This window comes from Neopelma chrysocephalum, unplaced genomic scaffold (assembly GCF_003984885.1).
Source record: "Neopelma chrysocephalum unplaced genomic scaffold, ASM398488v2 Primary Assembly neopelma1_325, whole genome shotgun sequence".
NCBI classification, from domain to species: Eukaryota; Metazoa; Chordata; class Aves; order Passeriformes; family Pipridae; genus Neopelma; species Neopelma chrysocephalum.
The window spans coordinates 158502-168378 of record NW_020897988.1 but is presented as its reverse complement, the minus strand read 5'-3'; positions in this window follow the sequence as shown (position 1 = coordinate 168378).

Here is a 9877-nt window from a genome sequence, read left to right as displayed (position 1 = left end):
TCTGGATCCGAGGCTGCAAAGCTGCTTTTCCCTCTGCCCTCCCAAAACCAGCCCTGTCCGTGGAGCCCCGAAGATTCCCGGGTCTCCAAACCCCCATTTGATCCCATTTCCTCACCCGAAACCTTCAGTGCAGCACTTTCCATCCTTCCCCAGCCCTCAAAAACCCCCATTTGACCCCATTTCCTCACCCGAAACCTTCAGCGCTGCACTTTCCCCCCTTCCCCAGCCCTCACCTGCCCCTCTGCCCTTCCCCGCCGAGCGGGAACCATCGGAATTATCCCGGGAGAAACAGGAATTTCCCGCTTTATTTTCCAGTGGGAAACTCGACCGCTCCGACCCGACCCCGGACCTCGGGCGCTCCGGAATCCCGGAATCCTTGGGGCTGGAAGCACGAGGATTTCCAGCCCCCGGGGCCGCCGCTTGTCCCCTGTCCCGCTCCGGTGTCACCGCTTGTCCCCTGTCCCGCTCCCGGGGCCACTTGGTGGCACTGTGGGAAAAGATTTCGGTGCTTGGATGCCGATCCAGGAGAATCCCAGAATCCCTGAGGATGGAAAAGACCTCCAAGAGCATCCAGTCCCCCCCTGTGCCCCATCCCCACCTTGGCACTCAGTGCCACATCCAGTCCTTCCCTGGGCACCTCCAGGGCTGGGCACTCCCCCCCCTCCCTGGGCAGCCCCTGCCAAGGCCTCAACACCCTTTCCATGGGGAAATTCCTCCTGATGTCCAACCTGAGCCTCCCCTGGCACAGCTTGAGGCCGTTCCCCCTCCTCCTGTCCCTTGTTCCCTGGGAGCAGAGCCCAACCCCCCCCGGCTCCAACCTCCTGTCAGGGAATTCCAGAGCCAGAAGGTTCCCCCTGAGCCTCCTTTTCTCCGGGATGAGCCCCCCCAGCTCCCTCAGGAGTTCTCCAGCCCCTTCTCCTGCTGCTCCAGCCCCTCCATGTCTCTCTTGGACAACGGGCAAATAATCCCCCCCAACATCCTCATTCTTCTTCTTCTCCTGTTTTCTTTTCTCTCTCCCCACCACGTGAACCCTCCTGGGCCTTCTCCTCCCTCCTGATCCCTCCCTGGGCAGCTCCAGCTCACGGGACACGTTTTTCAGACATGAGCCAGCCGCGGGCGTTGCTGGGGCATCACCTCCCAACCAAATCCCCGGGTGTTAAAAATAAACCTTTTCTGCTGAATTCCTCTGAAATGTGTCTGCAGGTGGGGCAGGGACAGGGATTAAACCCCGGAGAAAATCATCAGGGAAGGAGTTAATGAGAAGGAGACGAACAAAGGCGAGGGGCTGACTCTGTAATTGGGGGAGACACGTCTGGGGTGGCCCCCCCTGGCAGCCCCAGGTTGGGCTCCTGAGCTCTATATAAAAATGGCCAAGAGCTGCTCTGCCCCAGACTGTGCTCCTGAGGCTCAGAGCTCCTGTTCCTCACCCAGGTAAGCCTGGAGGGACCTTCCCACCAGCAGGAAAGCAGGAGCTGCTGGCCCGGGGATGCTCCTGGAGCTGCTGGCCCGGGGATGCTCCTGGAGCTGCCACTGCTGAGCTCTCCTGAGAAAAATAAAACATGGAAGAGGGCTGGGATGGCACCATTCCGTGGTTTGTTGGAGCCCTGCTCTGCTCCAGAGGAAAATAAACGGCATTTTTGTCTCTCCTCTCTTGTTGTGTCTCCCCAACCTTTTGCCTCTCGCTGTCCCTCCCCTCTGCAGCAAAGTTGAATTTGTCGGGTTATTTTCCTGCTTGGATTTCCCTGTGCCCTTTCCTGGCTCTTCCTTCTCCCTCTCCCTGCCCACCTGGGTTGTTTGAGAGCCGAGGGGGGGAAAAAAAAGGCCCCTTTAATCTTCATTTTCCTCCCAGGGTTGGCAGGAGATGTCCCAGCTCCGGGAGAACGTCGGTGGCATCGTCGCTGCTTTTTACACCCAAAGCTGCAGCCCCCTGAGCAGGGAGGAGCTCAGGCAGCTCATGGAGGAGGAGTTTGGGGATGCCATGGAGGTGAGGGTTGGGAAAAGCAGGATCCAGGACCCCTGGATCCCCCGGGGGGAAGGCACAGATGCCTTCAAAGCCCCCTTTTTGTCTCCCCACAGAACCCCCAGGACCCCGAGAGCATCCAGAAGGTTCTGTGCTTCCTGGCCGACGAGAACAGCTGCAGGGTGGGCTTCAGGGAGCTGCTCAGCCTGGTTTTCCACGTGGCCAAGGCTTGTTACAAACCTCTCCAGCAGCAGCAGGAGCTGGGAGAGGGGCCAGGGATGAGGGGACACGCGGAGGGGAGGGTCCCCCCCAGGCAGCAGGTCCCCGAGCGTGGTGGGGACAACCAGGACCAGGACATGGGGATGCAGGACCAGGACACGGGGATACAGGACCAGGACACCCCCCAAAGCCAGGAGGGTGAGACCTCAGAGCAGGACACCCCTCAAATCCCAGAGGGTGAGACCTCAGAGCAGGACCAGGACACCCCTCAAATCCCAGAGGGTGAGACCCCAGAGCAGGACACCCCTCAAATCCCAGAGGGTGAGACCCCAGAGCACAAGCAGGACACCCCTCGGGGTGACGGGGCTGAAGCACCAGGAAGGGATCCAGGGAGAGGGGAGATCCTGGACAGGGCAACCCCAGAGCAGGACAGAAACACCTGCGAGGCTGAAGAGGCTGAAGAGGCTGAAGAGGCAACGAAACAGGACCCAAAAACCCACCAGGCCCCAGAAACTGAGGCACCAGGAGAGGGTTCAAAGCACCATCAGAGCCCAGAGGCAGCAAAGCAGGACCTGAACCCTCCCTCTGAGACACGAGGAAAAGACCCCCAAAAGACCCAGGTCTGTGAGGCCCCTTGGAAAGACCCCAACCCACAGTGGGGTGCAAGCCCCCAGGAGGATGCCAAGGCCCAGAGAACACCCCACAACCCAGACTGGCATCGAATCCCTGGATCCAAAGTGCTGGGGATGGAGCACAACGAGGCACAAGAGCCCCAAGGACAACCCCAGGGGGAGCAGCAGCTCCTGCAGCCTCTGGACCAGTGGCCCCCAGAGCAGTGAGGGCTGGGACCAGCCCAGGCTGCTCCCCCTGCCAGGATTGGGGTGGTTTGTCCAGTCCCACTCTGGGTTTTCCCACTTCTATTTGTTGTTTCCTGCCTAATTCCTTCTCAACCCCGAGGTCTCCTCTCTCCCTCCCTGTGTGAGCAAAGCAATAAAACCAAAGGCAAAATTCCGTGTCCTGGTGTGTTTGTGGCTTCAGGGGAGGCAGAAATGGGGGTCAACACCACGGCAGGAGCCACCTGAGCAGGGTCCTCACCCGCTGCAGGGGTGTGAAAATAAAATAAAGAGCTGCTTTAAAACTAAAAGGGAGGGATTCGTCCCATTAAACCTCACCCTCTCCAAAGACAGGAGCATGGGAGGGAGGTCAAAAACCCCCATTAGCTGTGGAAGCCTGAAAAAGCAGGAGTGGGGATGTGCTGGGCAGAGGGAAAAAGGTGATTCGGGCACATCCTGTCCCAGGAACCACGGGCAGGGCAGAGATGAGGGGCTGGCACAGGGACTGGAGCTGATCCCACCCCCAGGTCGAGCTCAGGGGCACTTTTCCAGGCAGGCACGTAGGAATGTGGGTGGCTGGGAGGGTGGTGGAGTCAGTGGGGGTTTATTAGGGGGTGCTGGACCACCGAGGCAGCCCCAGGGCTGCGGATCCCGCGCGGAGGGAGACGCCCGACCTGTTCTTCCCCTCTGCAATCTTTCACTTGTGGCCTCTCCGGGGTGATAAATCGGGTGATGAATCCCCCACAGCTCCTGCTCTGTGGTCGGTGACCGGAGCCCTGGGCTGGGAAACCCAACGTCATCCCCCCCTGACACCCCCCCATTTCCCGGCTGGCTCAGCCCTGAATCAGAAAACCCGAGTTTCAAAACCACCCACAGCACCAGAGTGAGCTGGTTTCCAGGGGCTGGAGCCAAAAATTAAATGGATCAGATCCCCCAAAGTGCACCCGTTTGCTCCCCTGCTGGTAAAAAATCTGGGCAATAATAAGTTGTGAGAGACCTCGAGCTGTGTGAACGCACGAGGGGAGAGTCAAGGGTTAAAACAGAACCTGCCAAAACCCACCTCCAGCTCAGCCACCCCTCAGAATAGTTCATTTAACAGAAAAATCCGATTTTTTTCTTGTAAAACAGGTCTCAGTTGGAGATTTGTTCATATTAGCTCTGACTTAGGGTCTAAAATCCTAAAAAAACAGGAATTTGTCTGCAGGTGTCACCTTTTGCGGTGTCAATAAATATAATAATAATAATAATAATAATAATAATAATAATAATAATAATTATAATATAATATATAATATATAAATATATAAAATATATATAATATATAAAATATATAAATATATAAATATATAATATATAAAAATATATATAAATACATAAAATATATAAAATATATATAATATATATAAAATATATATAATATATATAAAATATATATAAAATATATAAATATATAGTACTAAATAATATAATAATAATAAATATAAACATAATAAAACCCGACCTCCCAGCTCAGGAAAGCCCCAGGGCCTGTTTGGAACACGGTAGTTACATCCCAAATAACACTATTTTTGCCATCAGGGGGACATTAATTGAAGTTAAAAAAGGGGTGTTTTTTGGGAATGGCAGCAAATCCCGGGAAAGCAGAGGAGCCAAAACACGAGGGAGCTTTTCCTCCGTGGCTGCAGCCCCTGCAGGGGGATTACAGACTGTTACAGGACACCCAAACCGCACTGTAATTCCCTCATTTTAATAATCACCCCAATCCACCATAAAATTACAGTTTCCCAAGGGTGTCATTATCCCTTGGTGGGGCGGAATTTGCGCCAGCGCGATTTAATCCGGGCACGGGGGGGAAAAAAAAAAGCCCAAAAATGAAGGTTGGTCAGGGCCAACCCTCCGTGTGAGTGTCCCCGAGGTGTCACCAGCACTAATTAATTGGGCTCCTACACCCAGGGTGATCTGAGCTTGCAGATGGGCAGATGAGCCACGGGACGAGTTCGTGCTCCGAGGGATTCCTGCTCATCCCAAACCACCCCCAAAGCCAAACTCAGGGGCCCGGGTGGCACCTCTGGGGCCTTCCTCCTCTGCCCCGTGGATGGCTCGGTGTCTGATTAATTTACTGTTAAAAGATTAAATTAAAAATAATTTAAAAAAAGGAGGTTGGGGAGGTAATTACGGCGAGAGCTGCCCCAGGGGAAGGCTCGACAGGAATCAGCCTCTCAGGGGTTCCTGATTAATTTTTGATTAAAGATCAAGCAAAGTTTGCCAGGAAAGTTGTCAGTTAAGCAGGAATAGGTTTTATCACGATTTTCCTCAATGAAAAGTCATCAATCACTTACTCAGCTGACGTTTTCTTCTCCAAAAATCCGTTTTGTGAACTTGGACCGTTTAAAAAATGTTCTGTTCGTGCTCGGGGTTTTTTTCTTCCCAATAAAAAACCTGCATAATGTGACAAAAAGAAGTAACCAAGAATAAAACATTCTACAGGGATGTCACGTGAGCCAAAAATGGGAGGATTTAGGGAACAAAAATTCTCTCTGGTGTCCTGGTACCAAACTCAGGGGTCACAAATACCTGAACTGGCCCAAATCTGCTCATTCTTGGGGTCTGTGGCCCCCCCTCAAATTTCCATCCTCCTGTTAAAAAATTCATCCACGTTTTTAGGTATTATGGACATAAATTGTTCTATGTTATAGACATAAACTGTTTTATGTTATAGACCTAAATTGTTCTATGTTATAGACATAAATTGTTATATATTATAGACATAAATTGTTCTATGTTATAGACATAAATTTTTGTAAATTATAGACATAAATTGTTCTGTTATAGACATAAAATGTTCTTTGTTATTGATGTAAATTTTTTTTATGTTATTGACATAAACTGTTCTATGTTATAGACATAAATTTTTATATGTTATAGACATAAGTTGTTCTATGTTATAGATATAAATTGTTATGTTTTAGCCATAAATTTTTATGTTATAGCCATAAGTTGTTCTATGTTATAGATATAAATTGTTATGTTATAGCCATAAATTTTTATGTTATAGCCATAAGTTGTTCTATGTTATAGCCATAAGTTGTTCTGTTATAGATGTAAATTGTCCTATGTTATAGACATAAATTGTTCTATGTTATAGATGTAAATTGTTCTATGTTATAGACATAAATTTTAATAAATTATAGGTGTAAATTGTTATATATTATAGACATAAATTGTTATATATTATAGACATAAATTGTTCTATGTAATAGCCATAAATTCCCACTTATGCAAACACACACTTATACTAAAATACCCCCTCCATTAGTGCAGGAGGTGCTTTGTAGCTGCTCCAGGTTCCATAAAATCCATAAAGCAGCTTCGGGGCCCGGCCCAGGCGGGACCAGCGGGTGCCGGAATTGCCACACGGCAGCTGCTATTTCGGGGTTAAAATGATAGGGAAGGGGATGATAAAGTCAAATAACCCGTTTGAGGACGTGAAGGCGCAGCTGGGCTTGGCCAGGGATGAATCAGGACAATGTCCACAAAGGGTGGCTCCTCTCTGGGGCTCCTGCAGGGACCCTATAAAAGCAGCCGGGTCCTGCCCTGGCCCCGCACGGCTCCTCGGGAATCCCACTCGCTCCCGCCGCTGACTTGGGTGAGTCCCTCCTTCTGGAACCTTCCTTGGGCTGGGGAAGGACCTGGTGTCTCTCTGGGGTTCGTGTCGGGTGCCAGAGTCGTCCCCCAGGCCGAGTTTTGTGGGGTTTTGTCGCGTTTCTCTCCGATGAGTTGTTGGTTTGTGTTGTTCGGGCGCCGTCTGTGAGAGGAGAACAGGAGAAATTGAGTGACTCCCTTTGATCCGGAGTCAGATCCCAGCTGGAACGAACAGGTTGGAGGAATCCCTTGTTTTCCAGGTCCCAAACCCTGGGATTTGGGATGCAGAGGGTGCACGTGTGCCCGTGCACGTTCCAGAGGTGGGAAGGGAGACACGGAGCAGCTTCCCCAGCCCAGATCCCGGCTCTGATGTCCCTGATAAGAGGATCCCGGGAGCAGGGAGGGAGGAAGGAAGGAGGTGGCTTTGGAGGTTTCCAGGCACAGCTTTTTGAGGTCTCTGACCCACAGAGATCTTGTCTCAGAGGTTAAACACCCTCTAAGTTTGGCTTCCCAGAGGTGTCCGTGCCAGGCAGGGATGGACCTGCACGTCCTGGGAACATCCCAAGGATGTGGAGCTGCTGGAGAAGGTCCAGAGGAGGCCATGGAGATGCTCCAAGGGCTGGAGACAGGCTGGGGGTACTGGGGGTGTTCAGCCTGGAGAATAAAAGGCTCCAAGGAGACCTGGGAGACCTTCCAGGTGTCCCTGCCCATGGCAAGGGGTTTGGACCCTTTTAAGTCCAAGCCAAACCATTCCCTGATTCCCTGATAAACCCCCGGGGCAGGGGCAGGTTCTTGGGGCACCCCTTGAGTCACCACCCCCAGCTCCCTCCCTGCCATCCACAGACACATCCTGCCACCCAGACATCACTCAGACACATCAGGAGGAAGGTTGGGGGGACACTCCCCATCCCACTAAACCCCCCCAAGCCCTGGAATTCCTTCCCAGAGACACGGAGAGGACACATCACACGGGCCCACAATTTTCCCTCCTCTTTCCGTGCTTGGATCCAAGAAAACCTCCCACCCTCTGGGTCTGCTCCTGTCCCTCCAGGCTTGCTGGAATCTGCAGGAAGATGTCCCTCTTCTCAGACAGCGTCTCCACCATCATCAGCACCTTCCACCAGCACGCCCAGGATGATGGAGGCTCCTCCACCCTCAGCAGGAGCAGGATGAGGGAGTTCATCCAGAGGGAGTTTGCAGATGCCCTCGCTGTGAGTGCGGCTGCAAAGGGAAGGTGGGAGGGCAGGGACTGCAAAATCTCCTCCTGGAGAGGGGGATGGTCCTCGTGGGAGAGGGGTGGGGAGGCTTCAGCCAAAGGGAGCTGTGGTTGGGTTCATTTGTGCTGGGGAAGCATCTGGAGAAGTCCTGAGGGAGCTGGGGGGGCTCAGCCTGGAGAAAAGGAGGCTCAGGGGGGACCTTCTGGCTCTGGAATTCCCTGACAGGAGGGGGGAGCCGGGGGGGAATCGGGCTCTGCTCCCAGGGAACAAGGGACAGAAGGAGGGGAAACAGCCTCAGGCTGTGCCAGGGGAGGGTCAGGTTGGACATGAGGAGGAATTTCCCCATGGAAAGGGTGTTCAGGCCTTGGAAGGGGCTGCCCAGGGAGGTGGGGGAGTGCCCAGCCCTGGAGGTGTCCAGGGAAGGCCTGGATGTGGCACTCAGTGCTCTGGGCTGGGGACAAGGTGGGGATGGGGCACAGGGGGGGACTCGGTGACCTTGGAAGTATTTTCCAACCTCAGTTCTGTGATTTTGTGATTCTGTGGCTGCTTTGGAGGCCCTTCCAGCCCAATTTGCCACGAGCAAATGGGCAAAGGCTGGAGAAGGAGCTGTGGGGAGGTGTGGCTTCCTTTCCCAGGTAGGAAAGGTACCCAGCAGAAGGAGAGCAGCACATCCCAAAAAGGGCAGAGCTGTTTATCTGCAGCCACAGGGAACAACCAGGGGAACAACGGGGAACAAAACCTGTTGCTGAGCTCTGAACGTGAGGGTGGGAGGGCTGGAAGGAGAAAAGGCTGTGATTGCTCCAGTTTTGCAGCAGAAAAGGCTGAAACCCCTGGGATATCTCCCCGTGTTCCCCCCGCAGAAGCCGCACGACCCTCAGACCATCGAGAAGATCCTGCAGTTCCTGGAGTGGGACGGGGACGGGGACATCGACTTCAACGAGTTCCTCCTCCTGGTGTTCAGGGTGGCCAAGTGCTGCTACCGGCACCTGCCCAGGGCTCCCTACCTGGTGCAGAGGACGAAGCTCACGACGCTCCGGGAGCCCGAGATCAGGAGCAGGGGGAGCCGCCGGCAGCTCCAGGAGGAGGAGGAGGAGGAGGAGGAGGAACAAACCCGCGAGAGGGACCGTCCGGGCGAGCCCGAGCTGCAGAGACACACCAGGGTCAGCGAGCTGGAGATGTCAGAGGAGACGAGGAGGGACACAAAGAGCAGGAACGACGCCGAGCTAAGCAGAGAGCCGGGGGAGCAGATCCCTCAGGAATACCAGGAACGGAGCCGGGAGCCGCGCGAGGGACGGAGGAGGCGGCAGCCACCGGAGCCGGACAGACAGACAGAGGGACAACTCCGGCGTGGCAGAGCCCAGGAACGTGAGCTGGGGGTGCTGGTGGGCGAGAGGGAAGAGCGGGAGGGCTCCCGGCGGGAAGAAGTGTCCGACGTGCGGATCCGCAGCCGGAGCTGGGAATCCCGACCGCGGCCCGAGCGGGGGAGTGGCCGCCGGCCACGGGAGCCAGAAGGACCAGCCTGTGATGAAAGAAACCAGAGGCCACGGGGAGCAGATGGAGGGAGCGACAACCAGCCACGCAGACCCGGATCGCTCAGGGAAGAGAGGAGCCGCCGCCGCCAGCAGGAGATGGAACAAAGGGCGCTGGAACGTGGGGAGTGCCCGGGCTCGAGGCTCCCACATCAGTCATACCTGCAGGAACCGCTAGAGCTCGACCTCAGGGGCTGTGACAGGGCTGAGCAGGAGGAACGTGTCCGTGAAAGGAGAACAAACCGGGAACGGGAGGTGGAATATGCAGAGAGGGAAAGAGAGATCCGTGAGGAACAGGAGTGGGAAGAACGAGATGATCCGAGGAGAAGAAGAAGAGTGAGGGAGAGGAGGGTTGACCTTCAAGGGGAGCTGGAGGTGGAGGTCTCTGAGTGCCACAGGGACAGGGAGGAGAGAGGGGTCACCATCGATCAGAGAGAGACACGGGAGCTGGAAGAGGATGGAAGGAGAGAACGTGAG